This window comes from Macaca fascicularis, chromosome 4, assembly GCF_037993035.2.
Source record: "Macaca fascicularis isolate 582-1 chromosome 4, T2T-MFA8v1.1".
Lineage (NCBI taxonomy): Eukaryota > Metazoa > Chordata > Mammalia > Primates > Cercopithecidae > Macaca > Macaca fascicularis.
The window spans coordinates 46,990,703-47,011,499 of NC_088378.1; the positions used below are offsets into that span (position 1 = coordinate 46,990,703).

At 40.3% G+C, this 20,797-nt stretch overlaps 1 protein-coding gene across 19 annotated transcripts in view; it reads right to left on the reverse strand.

Moving 5' to 3' along the window:
* Positions 1-20,797, reverse strand: part of HIVEP2 (HIVEP zinc finger 2) — a 196,659-nt gene that overhangs the window by 53,806 nt on the left and 122,056 nt on the right. For 7 of the 19 annotated variants that reach the window (XM_065543478.2, XM_065543481.2, XM_074037153.1 and 4 more), the window contains one exon: positions 15,771-15,838. The exons of the other annotated variants lie outside the window; for them this stretch is intronic. The gene's annotated coding sequence lies outside the window, so the exon portion shown is untranslated. The remainder of the gene's footprint in view (positions 1-15,770; positions 15,839-20,797) is intronic. 19 annotated transcript variants of the gene reach the window in all.

Sequence of the window (20,797 nt, forward strand, 5' to 3'; positions counted from 1 at the left end):
AGATGTGTAAAGTGGCTTGCTGAAGACAAGAAAAAGTATTGGTGCCCAAAAGCCAACTGAAGACAGAATGTCCTGCCTTTATGTGAATCAAACGGGGGGAAAAAAAATACACATTTGGAGGTCCTGAGTTATGACCCCTGCTTGGAAAAACAAATGCCAGAATACTTCTCTCAACTAACCTAACTAACTTTTGCATAAAGTATTAAGCAACAGTAAAAAGTTAAAAATTGTTCTCTGACACATGTTGGGGTGGAGGTACTCTAGTTTATTAGTGAAATAAGGACTCCATAGTCATAATAGATGGTCAGTGGCAGAAGGGCAAAGCTGACATCCTTTTAACAAAATAGGGCAGCCTAATAACGTGCTTGAGATTATAAGGCCATTCCACCTCACCATGGAGAAAGGCTTAAAAAAATTCCACAGGAAAAGTGCTAGATAATTATTCTTAATAGACTTTTAAAAGATGAATGGAGAATAGTCATCCTTTCAATTGGATTCCACAGGGCATGGCCACAAATTTTAGCCTTTGCTCCCCAAAATAAAAAAACAACAAAAAAATACATAATCAACAAATTCCCTTAACACTGTGCTGTGTGCCACCCTACGTAATGCTAGATTGTGAGGTATATACCCTTCAAGATGAACTAGATACAAAACACACACCAGGTATAATAAAAGAAGGAGAAGATGGGCTGTAAACAGAGGAGTAATTACATGGGCTGGCAAGGCTAGCAGATGTTTTGAGTGAACTAGAGAGCCAAAGGAACCAAGAGGGCCTAGTATGTGACCCTGGCCACTCATACCAGCCAGCCTGTGCGCAAGAGGGAACAGCTTGTGCTCCCCATGGAGGGACAGGGAAGCAATTAACTCCAACATTCCCTTCTCAAGGAACCCTCCAGCTCCACCCTACTCCCTGAAATCCCAGCCAGCCTCAGAGAGTATCATGGTGATAAGCCAGATCCCAACACTGCCCCTCAACAACTGCCCCCTATCCCAACTTAGGAACCTTTTACACAGAGCTTGCTCTTTCTGTTAGTGGAAGAGGACACAGAGAGACAGAGGAATCCTGCCTTCCTTTGCTCGTTTGCAGGGCTTTCCAAGTAGGGCAGAGTTTCACAGAAAAAAAAAAAAAAATCTACTTTTCTTCAAGGGGAGGAGCTTATACAGAAAATAGACAGTACATGGGAACAGTTTCAGGGCAGGTCTGAGAAGACTGCGTGTCTCCTGACCTAGCTCTACCATCTCATCAACTTGTTGAGCTCATATTTAAGCATACAAGAGCTCTTCAGACTGCACATAGATTTTATAATGCCACCTACAAAGGGCCTAATTTGGAGGACTCTGGTAGAGGCTTATGAAACACCAATATGTAGGGTGCTAAGACCCTTACCTTTCATTCATTTAACAAATATTTAATGAGCATATGCCAAGTGTCAAGTGTTTTGCCTGGTAGCAGGTCTACAATGGGGAATCAAACAGACATCATCTCCGTCTGCCCAAGAGAAACTGTGCCTAGAGGACAGCCCTCTCAACACAGGTTAGGACTACTGTTCTCAACCTGGATAGATCTCAATATATCTACACATTAACTAACACCTTCGTCTAAAAAGCAGCATTTTCAAAAATTTCATCATCAATACTAATACCTATACTGGGTATTACCATGCCTACTGGGTTTACTGCCCTGTAGATCTGCCTTGGTCTTATTCACTGTCAGTATTCCCAATATACTCACATTTTGGAGAAATGGGATACAAAATGGCTTACGTTCTCAAGTAGCTTACAATCTCCTTTGAGAAACAAAATATTTACGTGAAACTGTAAATGACAGAGTGGAAAAGATACTATGGAAAATTCATGCAAATATTCAATAAATAGGCTGCATAAAATGTTGTATCCAGGCTGCTCTGCCTATGGAGTAGCCATTCTTTATTCCTTTACTTTCTTAGTAAACTTGCTTTCACTTTACTCTAAAAAAACATGTTATCCAAATCATAACACTTTTCAGAGCAAAGGGGAGAACTATTAATACTTAATATTGGGAATGCCTCTGGCAATTCAAAACTATTTTCACAAATTCCTTTTTCTGGGAGGTGAATTCGCTAATTCAAAAACCTTATTTATTTCCTCATCAAAGAAATATTTATGGAAAATTTACCATATTCAAGGTATAATGACAGGCTTTTCTAGAGGTAGGCTTTAAGCAGGAGCTCACAGAGATAAATAAGACATAATTCTTATTTATCTATTTATTCTTATTTATCTATCTAAGACATTAAAATACCATAAGTGCATACCATGTGACAATCTTATGCTCAGCTTTTTGCATATACATTATCTCATTTATCTCATTTATCATCAAAACCTAGGAGATAAACAATATTACTACTATTTTATAGATGAGGTTTCTAGTGGTTAAGTAACTGTCCATGATCCACAGTCCCTCTGGCTGTAAGGAGCTGGCATTGGAACCAGGTACATCTCATTGAAATACCCCAGCTCTTATTCTGTGACAGATACTGTATGGATTATTCTGAAGAAGAAAACATGTATTTCTTGTTAGAGTAATCGAGGATGAATCAACAGGGGATAAGTGATGTTAGATACAGACCTTGAAGGACTGAGTTAGAAGGATTTTAAAAGGCAGACAGTAGAGGGGATGGCAGCCCAGGGAGGTGGAACAATGAACCAATAGCCTGCAGCTGGAAAGACTAAGCACTGAGCAAGGAGGAGTCAACTTGGCCAGTACTACATAGTTCTGAGTAGAGAGCCTAGGAACTATAAGACTGGAAGACAGGTAAGCTGAGATCAACTTTCCTTTTTTGTTTAATTTAAGCAAATTGGAAACTAAGTTTGCATGCCCTGAGTACACTCCATAGTGAATTTGCATTGACGCCAACCAGTTCATCCAGGTCAAGATGTCTGGGAGGTAGAGGGCTTCATACAGCTGGCCTGAAGGGGGCATTCTATCATCCAAAGGCAGGAGGGTGCCAACTTATGGCTGGATGCAGTTCTGGCAAAGTTGAAATGATGCAAATCAATCTAATTTTTTTCCATAGAAATAACACTAGTATCTCTACTGGGTATTACTCTACCTACTGTAGATCTGCCTTGGTCTTATTCACTGTCAGTACTCCCAATATAGTCACATTTTGGAGAAATAGGATACAAAATGGCTTATGTTCTCAAGTAGCTTACAATCTCCTTTGAGAAACAAAATATTTACATGAAACTGTAAATGATAGAGTGGAAAAGATACTATGGAAAATTCATGCAAATATTCAATAATGAGTGTGACATTTCATACAAATGACTGGATACCCATGTTCTCATTAAAAGCACCCCAAACACGTTAAACAGTAGTCCCATAACTTGTATCTGCTGAAGAATAATACCTTCAATGTGCACCTGTAAATTAAATAGGCTGGTGTCATAGTCATAATTTTATAATGACTATTTCCAATACTTTGCAGTATTGGAAGGGACTCTAGGACAGGTCAAAGTGACTCCAAGGAGAGAGACTATGCACAAGGCCAAGAAGCCACCAGCTGGGAGATAGCTGCTGTAAAGAACAGAAGGACTGGCCAGTGGCCCAAAACCTGTGGGGTCAAGTCTTAGGCAAACAGATTAGAAGACCAAGGCCAGCTATAGAGCACGTCCCTACCTCCAGGCTCTTCCCTCATCCACATAAAGTCTCCTAAAGCAATATTTCTAGTCTTACTGCTCTCCTGCTCAAAGCCTTTCAGTGACTCCCCATTTCCCACCCAGTTCCAAACTCCATGTCTATCACTTAGGGCCCTCCAGAATCTGGTTTACTGTCCATCCGGCCTAATCTTCCACTACATCTACTCCAGTAAGCTAGGCTGTAGAAAGATGGCTTAGTCATTATTGTCAAGCATAAGAGGCATCTTTATGCCTTTGCTCAGTCCATGAGCTTGGCTTGGCAGACTTTCCTTATGATCTGTATCATGATCTATTAAAACGTACCTAGACGTAAGACCCAACTCATACGCCAGCTGTTTCATGAAACTTGATACATAAGAAATGCTCTGTAAATATGTCTGTGGGTGAATGGATGGAAGGAAGGAGGGAGGGAGGAAGGAAGGGATGGATGGAAGAGAGAGATAGAGGCAGGTATGGATAGAAGGAGAGATAGAGGGATAGATGGGTGGACAGAGGGAAGGAGGGAGGGAGGGATGAAAAAAGGGATGGATGGAAGAGACAGTGCGGGAGGGATGGATGGATGGGTAGATAGAGGGATGGATAGATAGAGGGAAGGAGGGAGGGAGGGATAGAGGGATGGAGGGAAGAAAGAAGGGCTAGATGGATAGAAGGATGGTTGGAGGGATGGAGGAAGGATGGGGGAGGGATGAATGGATGGGGGATAGAGGCAGGGAGGGAGGAAAGGATGAAAGGATGAATGGATGGAGGGAGGAAGGGAATGCTGGATGAAGGGATAAATGGATGGATGGTGGAGGACCTCATAATGAATCTCTCAGTTGGTCATAATCGTTCTCCTGTCAGTATGCCATAGTACACATTTGCTCCTATTTTAAAACGTTGCATGCTCCCTTCTTCCATTAACATTTGAATACAGTTCTTCTCTTCCTTATTAAATGGAAGGCTCCTGAAGGCTGAATTATATTCATCTTTGTATCCCACACAAATCCGAGTACAAGGTCTTGCACAGAATACGTGCTTAAGATATCAGAGTATCAGTAGTATGGTATACCTGGCAGCAGGCAGAAAACGTGCATAATGGAAAGCACAATCCATATAAGGGATGAATACTGATATGAATGGCTGTAAATGGACCTATGTCAGCTTTAACTATTCCAGACAAAAGTCAGGTCTCTAGTCTGAAGTTACCTTTAGGCAGAGACAGTCAAGGTCATCACCTCTTACTCCTCCTTCAGGCCTCAATTCTGGCCCCATCTCTTCCTTGAAGCCTGAGAAAACTTGCCCCGCCTCACCCACCCTGAGATTTTAAGCCCTCCCTCTCCTCACTCTCTTGGCACTAGGCACATACCCTTTTAACATATGGGCTGAGTGTGCTCCTATGTAACTGCTGCCCCCTGTGTCTCTCTTCAGAGCAGAGGAGTCGGCTTTGCTCATCTCTGTGACCCATCACTCCCAGAACAGCATCTGGCACACACTTGGCTCTTAATAAAGACTTCTTTGTAAGTACTTCATTTTAGAAGTACTTGGCTAATATTCTGGGTTGTTTGTTTGTTTGTTTGTTTTGAGATGGGGTCTCACTCTGTCACCCAGGCTGGAGTGCAGTGGCACTATCTCAGCTCACTGTAACCTCTGCCTCCTGAGTTCAAGTGATTCTCCTGCCTCAGCCTCCCAAGTAGCTGGGATTACAGGTGCCCACCACCATATCCTGCTAATTTTTTGTATTTTTAGTAGAGATGGGGTTTCACCATGTTGGCCAGGCTGGTCTTGAACTCCTGACCTCAAGTGATCCACCTGCCACAGTCTCCCAAAGTGCTGGGATTACAGGCATGAGCCACTGTGCCCGGCCCAATATTCTAATTTTTAAACATCTACCATGTACAATCATCACTGTTAACAAACCCAGGACATGTTGCTAAATCTTTCAGGGTCATAGGACATAGGTTAGGCTTTACAGTCAGGCAGCCCCAGCTGGGAATATCAGCTCTGCTTCTTACTAGGGTTGTTCTCTTAGATAAGTCACTTACCCTCTCTAGGCTGATTTCCTCACATCACATTGTCCATGGGGATAACAACACCTACCCTGTAGAATGTTGTCAGGGCCACAGGTTATGTAAATAAGCACCTAACAGAGCTCCCAGCCATTGGTTATTGCTCAATAATGATAGCAATTATAATGACTAGACTAAGAGGATAGGTAAAAGTAAATGTTGATATATTTTTTCAATGACTATATATATATATTGTTTTTAATTATACTGTATTTTTACAAAATCAATCTTAAGAATTTGATTAAGTAAAACCCCATACATAGTCCACATCTTTGGGGCTATAAATTATTTGTCATGCTTTCAGTAAGAAACTCAATCCAACAGGCAAAGGAAACATCATGGAATATACAGATGTCTTGAGTTTATAGAAAAACATGCAAAATATTAGGATAGGTTCAGTGGCTCACACCTGTAATCCCAGCACTTTAGGAGGCCAAGGGGAGCAAATCACTTGAGGACAAGAGTTTGTGGCCAGTGTGGCCAAGATGGTGAAACCCGTCTCTATTAAAAATACAAAAATTAGCCGGGCGTGGTGGTGCGTACTTGTAATCCCAGGTATTCAGGAGGCTGAAGCAGGAGAATTACTTGAACCCAGAAGATGGAGGTTGCAGTGAGCCAAGATCGTGGCACCGCACTATAGCCTGGGCAAGAGAGTAAGACTCTGTCTCAAAAACAAAAAGAAAGAAAAGAAAAGAGAAAATGCAATATATGGCACAGGAGGTAAGGCTATAGGATCTGCCTTCAAACTGATTTCTGTTTCATGGTTTTCCAAGGAGAATTGAAAAAAATAATCAGTGGATAGGAAAGATGATGTTTCTTCATCATCAAATATTCAAAGCAGGTTGATAACAGCACTACACATCAGGAATTCTTCATCAGTCTCTGCGCCTCCCAAACGTTAACTGTGTAAGTGATACATGTGTATACCATATTGAGAAAAACCAATGCGGAAAATGTGTTTTGGACAGAGTCTCCAAAGAACAAAAATGAGTGTCTAGCTTCCTGTGTAAACCAATGTCATTACATTCAAAGAACAGTACATCAGGACGTTCCCTAGAAAATATCTGCTTTCATGAGGTGCGCGTATGTGTGTGTGCGTGTGCGTGTGTGTATGTGAGAGAGAGAAAGCGCAAACAAGCTGATGGCATTCCACCATGGAATGACCTCAGAGCACTGTAAGACAAATCATTAAAAATGCAACACACGCAAACTCTCTTCTACTGCAGATGCAGAGGGGTTAGTGAAAGCAGAATGGTCACTTAAGATCAGTTTAAGAAACCTGGCTGCTTACTAATGGGAGTAAGTAGGTGGATTTTTCCAAACCACCCTATTTACATCTTCTAAACCCTATCATTTTGTGCAATGGCTAAAATTTCATGCATGTCACGAGTGTTTCCCCTCCCCCTACACACAATGTAGCTGCTTTGAAGAATGTCAGATTAGAAACAAGGAGAAAAAAGAGCCATTCTTTTAAAGTTTCAAAAAGTCACAACTAAATTTAAATTATACAACTTTCAGTTGAAGTAAGAAAGGCAGAGCCAACAGTCCTTATATCATGGAGTGAGAATACTTTCTAGAACACATTCTCTCCACACAGATTTCACAGACCTAACCCCTCATGTTAGGTGTGTACAGTAAGTTAAATCATTTACATAGCAATTATCCTAACAGCACCTTTAATTCTTCAGACTAACAGACATCATATGAATGAGTGAATAAATCCAAGAGGTTCTAATTCAACCTTGTATCAACATGGAGTAGCTGAATTCAGATTTACCCTCCTGCTTGAAAACAGCGATAGAAGTAGACAACATGCATGAAACAATAGCTCTCAAGATGCTGGGGGCCACCTAGCAGGAAGGGACAGTGGTCCCTGGAAGAAGGGAAGCAAATGAGGTGAACTCTACAATGGCCCCAGAAGCTGGCCTGGAGAGAGCATTCAGGCCACGGCCTAGGAAAGGGTGACCTAGGCAGAGATCAGCAGTCCCCGAGTGGAGGACTGGGAGACAGAAGTCCAGGGAGCCGAAGATAGTTAAAGGTCACAGGGTAAAATACCAGGAGGACAGCACTACACCAAGAGAAATCCAAAGACCTGTGAATATTCAGTTGAGTACTGCTTGATCAGCACATGAGGAAACTACCCACAGCCAGGGAAAAACTACCTGAAAGTATTAGAGGGAACGGTGCCTGGTATTCACAAAGGGCTGTGAGCCCTGTTCCCAACAACCAGAGGGGAAAATCCCATAATTTATGGGGCATTGGTGAGAGTTCTAAGAAAGGTCTTGCCTTGATAGCGGAGAAAAATCCACTCTAGACTAAGTGCTGCCCTGGTCCTACCTAACAAAGCTTTTTTAAAAGCAAGATGTAAAAAGATCATACTGTTTCCAAGTATCTTATACCATGCCCCATAACAAACCTCCATAAAATTTTTAAGAATTCAAAAGTTTCTGGTAGCCAACAAGGTAAAATTCTGGCATCTAATCTGAAATCATCAAGTAGAAAGTGGAAAAGTGTGACCTACAAAGAGGAGAAAAATTAACTGATCAGAACCATCCCAGATGATAGAATTAGTAGAAAAGGTCAGTAAGACAGTTTTTTAAAAACTGCATTCCATATTTTCCAGAAACTAAAGAATGGCTGTGTTAAGTGGAAACAATATGGAAAATATTAAAAAGCCCAAAATTAAACCCCTAGAGAGGAAAAGTTCAAAATTTGAGATATATAATACACCGGATGGCAGATTAGACATTAAGGGCAGATTATATATTACTGAAGAAAAGATTAGTGAACTTGAAGACAGAGCAATAAAAATGATTCAAAGTGAAACAGACAAAATACTTGGCCCTACTTGAAGTCCACAGTTCCAAATGTGTGTCTGAAAGTTAAATGCTACCACTTATTCTGAGGCTCAAAGTTCATTACATCATTCAAGATCAATTTAACACTGTAAAAAAAAGTGCTTATTTTTCTGTTAATAAATTATATGACTTTAAAATATTTAATATAATTTAGTTGTTTCACTTTATAATCTTTCTATTGATGGATATATATATTGTTTATAAGATCTGTCACTACTATGTATACAGTCAAATATACATCAATAATGAAAACTCATGGTCAGGTTATAATTTTTCGGTCACTATAGTCAGAATTATATTAATGCAATCAAAATTGTTATGAGGGCTAATTTCACTTAAAGGTTAATATTCTTTGTTTTTCTGATCTAATTTCTGACTATCTTTTGTTTCACCTATGTCTCTGTTATCTGTGGCTGAATCTTCTGGATTCTGGAAAATCATTCACATTTAAGATTTTATTAACATATATACATAGATGACATACAAATTTAATTGATTTTCCTTAAGTTTGCCTCTTTATTGGAGTAAGAGATAGTATATTATTAAATCATTTAAATTCAATCATGTATAAAACATAAGACATTATGTCTGGATGCTCCATCATCAGTTCAGGGTGTTTTTTGTTTTTGTTTTTGTTTTTTGTTTTTGTTTTTTTTTTTTGAGACATGGTCTTGCTCTGTCACCCAGGCTAGAGTACAGTGACACAATTATGGCTCATTGAAGCCTCAACCTTCAAGGACCCAAGCAATCTTCCCAACTCAGCTTCCTGAGTAGCTGGGACTATAGGCACATGCCCCAAAATTTTTTATATTTTTGTAGAGACAAGGTCTCACTGTAATGACCAGGCTGGTCTCGGCTCCTGAACTCAAAGGATCCTCCTGCCTCGGCCTCCCAAAGTGATGAGATTACAGCCATGAGCCATTATGCCTGGCCTCAGAAGTTTTTTAATATATTCAGCTTCTCTTTACAATCTTTCCTCTATCATTTTATTGAATTCCCAACAGGTCCATGCTGGTCACTGCAAATATAATGATGAATAAGACATAACCCTCAGAGTCTATGGTCTAGAGTTTGACAGGTGAAAAATAATTTTACACCAGATCTATGGTCAAATATGAACAAAGCACTAGCAAGCAGAAGCAAGGAGATGACTAAGTGTGCTGACGAGAGGGATATGGGAACACAAAAGCTTCATACTGGAGATGACATTTATGTTTTGAAATATGTGCAGAAGTTCATCTAATAGAGAAATTGAAACGTGACATTAGAGGCAGAGGAAATAGCAACTGTAAATGCACAAAAGCATAAAGAAACCAGGTATATTCTGGGAATAAATAAATGTTGGTATTACTAATGTATACCCTAAAGCACTAGGAAGCCATCAAAAATTTCTCAGTTTGGGAATGACATGATTAGATTTTTCTTTTAGAGGAACAACTTTGGAACCAGTGTGGAGAACAGTGGAGAGGTGAGTGGAGACTTCAGGCAAGGACACCAGTCAAGAGTTGACTGCAATAGTTCAGGGAGATACAATGAAGAACTGAATTGGGCAGAGGTGGTGGGTTGGAGGAGGCTGATTACAGAAATATTTACGAAGAAGAATTGACAGAATTTGGGAATTGGTTATATGTGTCAGTGTGATAAGAAGGTGAGAAAGGAGTGAAGGGTGAGTCCAAGGTTCTCACTTGGATGTCTATAGGAGTAGTGGGGCTTTGCATGGAAAGAAGGTAGGACAAACAGGTCTTGAGGGAAAAGTATAATTGTAAACATGTCTAATTTGAAGTGTATTTGGGCTATTTATGCAGACATATCTAGTATATAGTGTGTGGAAGTAGGAAACTAGAGCTTCTACTACAGAATAGTAGTCAAAGAAATCAAAGTAGATAAAAACACTCAGTCTTTGCAAAGTATATAGAGTAAGAAAGGAAATGAGAAAGTCTTGTTTAGTCCATTTTGTTCTACTATAACAGAACACCACAGACTGGGTAATTTATAACAAGCAGAAATATTTTGCTCATGGTTCTGGAAACTAGGAAGTCTAAGATCAAGCCATGGCCTTCTTGCTGCAACAGCCCATGGTGGAAGGGCAAAGACAGAGCAAGAGAGCGCACAAGACAGGGCCAAAGGGGCTAACTAATCCTTTTACAAGGAGCTCACTCCCAAGATAACAAACCCACTTTCTCAATAACAGCATTAATCCATTCATGAAGGCGTGGCCTAATCACCTCTCCTTAGGTCTCAACACTGTTGCACTGGGGATTAAGTTACCAATATATGCTCTTTGAGGGGCACACATTCAAACCACAGCAAAGCCCCCTGACAGAACTCTGGGCTGCAACATTTAATGGGCTGATTGGGGGACAGAACCAATGATGGAGACTGAGAAGGAGTAATCGGGCAAGCAGTAGAGAAACCAGGGGTAAGTGGAGTCAAGAAATCCAAGGGAGAAGAATATTTCAAGGAGGAGAAAGTTCAAATGCAATAGAAAAGTCATATTAAATGAGAAATTTTTAAATGTCTACTGAAATTGCCAATTGACAGATCATTGAGGCCTTTTACATGAATAATTCCAGGGAGACTGAGATGTGAAAACCAGATTCCATTAAAACAAAAGGTAAAGAACTTGACATTTCTAACATAGATTAATCTTTATGAATTTCAAGCTGGGCATGGTGGCTCAGGAAGCCTAGTCAACATATTACATTAATATTAATAATGATATATGTGATCCTCATAAGTGATTATGGAGTACTCGTTATCTGTCAGGCATTGTACTAGGCATTTCACATGCACAGTCTTGTCTAATTCTAGATAATTTAGATGACTCCACAAGAGTCTTTCTTGCCGGGCGCGGTGGCTCAAGCCTGTAATCCCAGCACTTTGGGAGGCCGAGGCGGGCGGATCACTAGGTCAGGAGATCAAGACCATCCTGGCTAACACGGTGAAACCCCGTCTCTACTAAAAATACAAAAAGAAATTAGCCGGGCGTGGTGGCGGGCGCCTGTAGTCCCAGCTACTCCAGAGGCTGAGGCAGGAGAATGGCGTGAACCCGGGAGGCGGAGCTTGCAGTGAGCCGAGATCGCGCCACTGCACTCCAGTCTGGGCGACAGAGCGAAAAAAAAAAAAAAAAAAAACAGTCTTTCTTGAATCACAAATTGCTAGTCTTCTGCACAAAATATCCAACTCAATTATCTGTACTTTATGAATAAGAACTGTGTCTTATAATTCCTTTTTTTGTGCCATCTAGTAAAGTTTTGGGGACATAATAGAAACTCAGTATCCTTTAAAACTCTTGATAACATACCAAGTTCCTGCTATACACATGACTTTGTATTGGACAGTAGAGAGGATTTTTTTACACTAACCAATTCTATACAAAGTTGGAAGCTTATTGGAGAGACAAGGCATGCAGGTGAAAATTTAAATCATAGCTCTAAACATCAATTAAGTGCTACTACATTTATAATAATAGTATATGAGTGCAGTAAAAAGGAGATTGCTGTGAGCTAATGTCATGAAACAAATATTTATGCAGCTGGTAGAAGTTAAATAAGGGCTTGAATATTCTGACAGACAGAGACAAGGCTTTCCAGGAGGTGGAAATGCCTGAGCAAGGGAATGGTTGTGCATCTCACGAGAGCCAAGAGCTCACAGCCAATGATTTATCTAGCAAAGTCTTCAACCCTACCATTCTTTGCCCCCAGTTCAGCCCATTTCCAGCATGTATTTTTTCCTTCCTTATATCTCCTTAATTAATCTCTTTATCTACTTCTCATGATCACAAATCTCTGTTATCCTATCCTATTTCAACTATGACCACCTCCTCATCACTCAGCTCACACTATTAGCACCGCTAAGAATCCACAGTTCTACTTCTGAAGTCACTTTGGATTTCCCAGCACTCTGCACAGTAGGACCCATAGACCACCAGATACTATCCCCTGCCTCTGGCATTTCTCATTCTTCACTCTAACTCACTGCTGTTTTCCCCACACAAATGTGCTCCAAGACCTCCTAAAGCAAACTATACATTGTCTTCTTCCAAGCCTCCCCTGGCTCAAAGTCAGTCTTAATGCACAAGGCTCTAAATCATAATTTATAGCTTGGAAACCATTAATCCTGTACAGAAGGAACAGAGTTTACTGCCAATGAGTTGTTCAAGTACTAAGACAGATTCTGGTTCTATATGAATTTTTATTTAAGTTCCCTATAAAAATGTGTGTAATAGCATCAGAGGGTGTGTGTGTGTGTGTGTGTGTGTGTACATATACACACACACACAAACACACTGTCTCTCTCTCTCTCTCTCTCAAAGTGGGGAGGAGTGGGTGTTGAAGAATGACAGCTCCTTGAGGACAGGCCACATTTTTGTTCAACTCGAGTTGAACAGTATTAGCAAGGGCATGAGAGGACTTAAGAAACAATACAAAATAAGGCAGATAGGTATGTTCTTCAAGCTATCCTTCGACCCCGGATTCTAAAGACTAAAATACAAACTAAGGTTGGAGGGGCCCAAATTTTCTTCTCTGAGTCTCAGAGATTAGGTGTATATATTTTAGAAATGTAATAGTACCTTCTTAAAAAAATTACTTGGTAATTAACCTGACTAAAAGCTCTGGCTAAAATACTGTGGCTCCAGCTTAGTATACTCTATGGTTGTAGCCAACACTAGAAAAAAACACACTTTCAGTTCTAGGCTCTGTTCTCTCACTAAATTTCACTTTGGCTGTATGCTGATCATTTGATCTCATTTGGAGATGACTAGCAGTCACATATACACCATCAAGTGACAATCAAAAGGCCAAATCTAAGTTATTTCATTTCAAATAAGCATTGGACTATTATTACTAACTTAATAAGCAGGAAGTGCCCATGTGTCTTACGTACTATGCTGGACACAACTTGCAGGGAGATAAATAAAACATCACTAATAAGTACAAGATCCTCAAAGTTCACACTTTGAGATGTAAACAGTCAATGACAGCACAATTTTTAAGAGTAAAGAAATTGACAATGCAACAAAGAACACCAAGTAGGAAGTGAAGATAACAATCTGCCTTGAAGAATTGTAAAACAATGTGCAAGAAAGTAACATTTAAACTAGATCTTGGCTAGGTGCCATGGCTCACACCTGTAATTCCCAACACTTTGGGAGGCTGAGGCAGGGGGATAGCCTGAGGTCAGGAGTTCAAGAACAGCCTGGCCAATATGGTAAAACCCCATCTCTACGAAAAATACAAAAATTAGCCAGGCATGGTGGCACATGCCTGTAATCCCAGCTACCTGGGAGGCTGAGGCAGGAGAATCACTTGAACCTGGGAGGCAGAGGTTGCAGTGAGCCAAGATCATGCCACTGCACTCCAGCCTGGTCAACAGAGTGAGACTCTGTCTCAATAAATAAATAGATAAATAGATAAATAAATTAAATAAATAAATAAAATAAAAATCAACTAAATCTCAAAGGAGGAGGGAAGGGATATATAGAGAGCATGTATTATTTGCCAGACACAGGTGACAAATTATCTCACTGTTGCCATCATTTTAGACATGGTGAATCTGAGGCAGGACAACTAAAGTCATCTGCTGGAATGTCACACAGCCAGCTTCAAACACAGCTTTGTATGCTCTGTCCAACGTACAAGCTCCCTTCTAAAGGCAAGGGAGCCTTCTTTAGGTGGAAAAGTGAAATAATCTTTATTGCACTTAAAGTTTCCTAGAAATTACCTCTTACGAAATATTTACTTATAATGATTAACAGTTTATGGTTGTAGCTGTAAGTTTCTATCTGCCCATAAAACGCTTTTAAAGCTGGGTGCAGTGGCTCACACCTGTAATCCCAGCACTTTGGGAGGCCAAGGCAGGTGGATCATTTGAGGCCAGGAGTTCAAGACCAGCCTGGGCAACATTGTGAAGCCTCATCTCTACAAAAAGTTAGCCAGGCGTGGTGGCATATACCTGCAATCCCAGCTACTTGGGTGGGTGAGGCCTGGGAATCTCTTGAACCCAGGAGGTGGAGGATGCAGTGAGCCAAGATCACACCACTGCATTCCAGCCTGGAGGACAGAGTAAGACTCGAAGGAAGGAAGGAAGGAAGGAAGGAAGGAAGGAAGGAAGGAAGGAAGGAAGGAAGGAAGGAAGGAAGGAAGGAAGGAAGGAAGGAAGGAAGGAAGGAAAGGAGGGAGGGAAGGAGGGAGGGAGGGAGGGAGGGAGGGAGGGAAGGAAGGAAGGAAGGAAGGAAAGAAGGAAAAAATTAGCTGGGTGTGGTAGTGTGCACTTGTAGTACCAGCCACTCGGGAGGTTGAGGCAGGAGGATTGCTTGAGCCCAGGATGCAATGAGCTGTGATCTCGCCACTGCTCTCCAGGCTGGGCAACAGAGTGAGACCCTGTCTCAAATTTTATAAAAAGAAAAAAGGAAAATGCTTAGGGTTCAAGGTCTATGTAAGAGATATGCAAAACTTCAAAACTGTTGCAAAATGTTGTGTCTATATGCATTTTCCTGGGGAAAAGAGTCAGGAGCTTTTATGAATTTTAAAGGGGTTTATAAACCTCTACCCCAGAAAAGGCTATGAAGAACCAATCTACAGACTTTGGCTAAGCTTTTTAATGTTTTCCAAAAGGAAAAGTACTTTTGTAAATTTAAGTTTCACATACAAGGAAATACATTTCATATATAACAGGGAAGATTCATATATTCTACTATAATGTAACAACTTGATAAGGAGACACTGAAGTGATCCTTTCCCATGTTTCTAGTAACTACTCAGGATGTTAACGGTGAAAGGACCATTTAGAAAGTTAATTTCCTTTTCATCATGCTTGTTAAGTGTTTACTTTAATTCACATCCTGTGTGACCCTATGGGAAAATTTTTAACTAATACTGGGGAAAATCCCATAGGGTTACACAGGATGTGAACAGGGCCTGTACTGAACTACCTTCAGCTTGAAAAATAAAATTAGATAGGTGAGTTTCACTTTCTGTTTGTCATAAGTTCCACTTTCTGGCTCCCAAAGCTTAGATTCACAGTATATCTGTGTCCGTGCAATAAAATCCCAAGATTCTCACTCTGTTTTAAAGGAAGGATTTCTGCATGTTGTATAGCAAAATCCTTTCAGCAGAAAAGTGCAAATCTGTGGTGCTAATCAAGAAGAGGCGGCTGGAGCACTCCAAGTGCTCCTCCATACCTGGGCTCACATACAGTTCAGCTGCCGTTTTCCATTTCCTGTGGAGAACATACATCATACCACTTCCCCTATAGAAAAAAGAAAGCAGCCCAATTTAATTGCTGATGGAAACATTGTCATACTTTCCACTGGCCAAGCTTGAAACCATTACTGATCTAACCTTCATTAATTTTTCCACAACAATTTGCAGAAATGTCAGGAAGCAGCTGTACGAGACTGATTAATTGTCCTTATCACCACTACTTTACCAGGCTCGCTCTCTCTTCTCTCTCTCTCTCTCTCTCTATCCCCACCACCTCCCCTCCCTCTCTTTCAGTTTAAAAATATAATTGGGATTTTTCTGTTTTGGTTGGTATTGATGGTGGTATATCATACTCTGAAAAATCCAGATCTATTTTTGATGTCTTTCAGTGGCCCAAACATTTTCAGATCTGGAGGAGACCCCATGAAGTTTGGGATAGCATCCACGAAGGAAAAGGTTGCTTCCTGCTGATTACTCAGTTATAGCTGTTTAAACAGACGTTCATGAATTCAAGTCTTACAGCAACACTGCATTTATTAGTCAATCACAGACACTAAAATTCACTTCCGAAATGTGAATTAGAAAATCAAATGCCCTTTTTCTATTTTTTTTTCACTTTCTTTTCTCCCTCATCATTTTCATTTGAGCTCATTTGAGCTATACCATCTGTCCCAGCCTATCAAATAATGTACTGTGCATGCCTGGCAAAAACAAGTGGAACAGTACACCTAATAACCCCATGTACGCAACCACTGAGCATCTATAAAAGTGGTACATAACAGAATCTGGCCATCTGGGGATAACTGGTTATAGCAAGCTTAGCTTCTCAGCCAGCACTCAGATTTGCAGACTTTTAACTAGCTGGCGAAGCGTCAACTAGTGTTCAAGAAAAGAAACACTAACAAACATTTTTTTTTTTCAAAACACAAGAATTCACATATAAATTTTCAAAGGTGTACTTGCCAATGTTGCTGACAAGAAGGCTTCAAAAGCAAAGATCAAGGCACTGTCATGTCCTTGAAATGGAGCCAGAGTCAATCCAAATCTAGCATTTTGCAGCATTACTAAACTTTTTGGGTATGAACATATTTTTCCTTCCCCATATTGCCTGAATATATACAAGCAAGGGAAGAAAGCCGAACAGACTTTGAACCAAATGACATAGTACCTCTCAGAGACAGCTCCAGCAGACTGGGAAGAGTTTCTCCTAGGACTACATTAAAAAAAAAAAAAAAAAAAAAAAAAAAAAAAAAAATCCAAAGGCTCTCTTCATCCCAGATATACTCATTCCTAGTCTAACCCCAAACCAAAGACAGACTGGGCAACCATGGCTTAAGGCATTAAAGTAGTAACTGGACATGTAGCATAGTGGCCCATGGAGCCAGAATCCTTACTTTCAGTCCCATCTCTGCCACTTACCAGACATACAAATATCATCAGGCAAGTTATCTAACCTCTCCGTGCCTCAGTCTTTTCATCCATAAAATGGGGATACAAATAATGTTTTAAGAGAATTATACGGCATTTAAAAATGGCACTAGGAAGTGAACTCTAAATACTAGCTATTAACTCTATATTTTTCGGTTGATATTTCAGGTATCTATTAGCCTAATAGTGAGGAGGAAATAATGTGACATGAGTTCCTAAATTAACTTAAGAAAGCCCACTGGGTTGGCTGAAAGATTTCCCCTGATAATATGAGGATACCCATATTGTTTGAAACACCACCACCAAAACTGGGTCAAGCAATCAAGGCTAAATATTCTATTGTTTCTGTTGACTTCCCCTTAGTTGTCACAGGACAGCATGCCTTGTGATGCCATGGGACGTAGGGGCAGGCATGGCTGGAGATTACCACACCTCACCACCACCTCCAGGCCTGGAAAGCAGGGGTGGGGAGAAGGCCACCACAGACCAGCAAAGCACAAGCAAAGACAGAAGTTGGCTTGGACTTCATCATAATCAGAGTACTCATTGAAGAAGCCAAAGGCACTCATTCCCTTGGCACTAAGACCAGGGTTGAGGTGCCAGGAGGCCACACAGTTCAGGAAAGACGCTACTTTTAATTCCTGCTCCACCATATGACCTTAAGTACCTCTCATGCTCTAAAGCCTTAATCTACAGTTAAACACAGGATTTCATCTACAGCAGACCTTTGGAGTCTTTTGGCTGCCATGACCTCCTTAGCAGTCTGATGAAGCGGGCTCATTCTTAGCAGAACGTTTTAAACTACGCTGGATTACAAAGGAAACTAATTATCATGAATATAGGTGTCTCAAAATCACTTTCGAAGCAAACTTGTTGACAGTAATGTACATGATTCTTTATTAATAATTAAAAACAAGATATAGTAAAGGTCTAATATTCACCATAATTCAGAGCAGTCATAATCATAAAGATACTTTGAGATATGAATCACAACGGTAATGTGATATGAAACTGTCTGTGATTTCTATTGGTGACAACGTCACTGACACTGCCGAAACTACTGTCATTTGTTGCTTACATGAATAATGAAGGAAGTGCTGAACTTCAGTTAGAGATTAATGAAATACAGCTTTTTTCTCAACCAAATTTTCTGAATTCTGTCCACTTGTGGTTACCCCAGCCTAGGTAAATAATAAATCCCTTTATAATTCTATTATCTCAGATCAATGATTGCATTGTGTCCCTGGCTCCCTCCACAGAGAATATTCACAAAGAGAAAGAAAGCAATTCCTATTCTTTCCAACTGTGTGGAGAAAAACAGATTTACAGGATAGAAGTGTCTTTCCTCATTCCTCTCCAAGTAAAGGAGGGAACACTTATTGACTTGGAAATGAGTTACCCAAACACTATCAAGCCCTACCAGCCTACAGGCGAATACATAAGAAGTGGGATTAACACCAATTAACCACAGCTCCTGTTCCAGCCCCACCTGCTCACACAGGACCTCCAGCCCCCTTAAAAAGTCCCAACTAAGTATATCTAGGATTCCAGCAAGGGAGACTTAGAAGAGTCCACAGGCAGTCTGACAGCCAGTCACAACACCATCTGCCATGGCTTCCTTCTTGCACCAGCTCCCCCTAGCGTCCTCAGGAAGGATCCCCTCTGCCGCCTCTGCAGATGGCGCCCGCAGTAAGAATGCTAATGCCCAGATGCCCCCACAGACAGCAGAGTCCATACTTCCAGGCAAGAGGGGTTCTTGCCATGGGTCCCACACTTTAGAAAGCCTGCATATCACAAACATGCACAAATAAATTCACTGAAAAATCCACAGCATCTTTATCATAGGCATCCAGATATCCTGTAACCCTAAACCCTGCGACAAGGGTTTAAGCCCCCAGGGAAATGCTTCTCTTGACCAATCTCTTTGCACCAAAGAGTAACTGAGTTTGAATGCCCTGAAGGTTAGTGGATTGTGACATTGCAGAGTGTGGAGATAGATATCATTTCCAAAGCAGAGAAGATTCAAGCAGCATTAACGCTTAGGTAAAAGAAAAGACTTAAGAGTCATTTCTCTCAGATGGTGTAGACGCAACAGATTCCTGCATAACAAGTGTAGCCATGCCAAGTATCCCTTTCCTGGTTTCTCTTTGTGCTTTGATCAGTGGTTCTAGAATCGTTAATAATTAGAGCAGCATTTGGAACAATCGCACATGGCACTTGAAGAGTGTTTTGCAATTAAACAATTCTTATTCTTAAATTTGTAAAGATGTAATAACCTGCATGAAGCATGATGCCAATTCTTTACATTAGCAACTAAAATGGACACTAAAAACAAACTTGTGAATAGTTTTGCTTCTGTAAAAACAGCTAACGATTTCATTCAATTTCAAAAAAATTAAAAAGCTTCAGCTGTATTTAAATAATTTTGAATTTTAAATGTTTTATTCATTCATTGTGATATAGATTTATTTACCTTTCAATTTTAGCACGTGATTTTGGATATTTTGTAAGAAAAATCCTTTTTTAAAAATTAGCTTAATTTAAAACATTTTTATACTTATTCTAATTTACATATATGATGAAAATATACTGATATTTTGTATATGTTGAATACAATTACAGTACATGCTTAAATCCTTCAGGCCACTGAGAATGAGTACATGTCGACACCTTAGTATATGTAGCTACTTTTTTGGAGGTCAAAAACTTAAAAAGCAGAGATTTTTAAGAAGCAGTAGAAAAGCTAAAAACAGTCAGTCTGTTTAAATTTTAAAGCTGCAAATAATGAAAGTAAGCAGACTTGTCAAGCATGACCCATATAAAATTCACTAACAGGACATTAGAAATTATTTATTTAATAAAGATTTAACTACTGTCCAAAACAATAAAAATGAGCCAGAAAATTATTCTCATCAAATCCACAATGTGAACAAGTCAGACGAAATCCCTGCAACTTCATGTTCTGTGCAAATAAAGATTTTATTACTGATCAAATTAAGAATCTTTGTGGGCCTCCATTTGAACTCTTGCCCCAGAGGCCCCACAAATACTGGCGGCAATGACCCTCCCCAGCTGTGTGTTCTTAAGGTCCAAGTCAAGCTTGGCTTATAACCAGTTCTCCTTCAAGACTGTCACCAAAGCAGTTCCATCAGGTTTTTTGCTTCCACTCTTCTTCAGAATCTCACAAAGTTTATGGCTAATACCTTATAGCCATGTAACACAATGGTTCAGATCCAGTCCCAGAGGCTAGGGAGGTAACAGTTACAATCTTCATTGACCAACTTGGAAATCTTCTGCCCCATCTTGGCCAGCTACAAAACCATAGCCTAATATCAGTGAGTGAGAACACATACAACTAGGGGTGAGAGAGGGGTGGTTCTGCAATTTGAAACCAATAAAGTCCATACATTTATAGACAGAACCATTGATATTTGGTTTACCCCTCTTTCATCTTTTTTATATCTTCCTGCCTCCAAGGTTCTTGGCTTATAACCCACCTTACACTTCACCACCTCCACACCTCTGGAGCCGGTAGAAGGCGTTTCCCTACCTGCCATTAAAATTTAGGTCAAGTAGG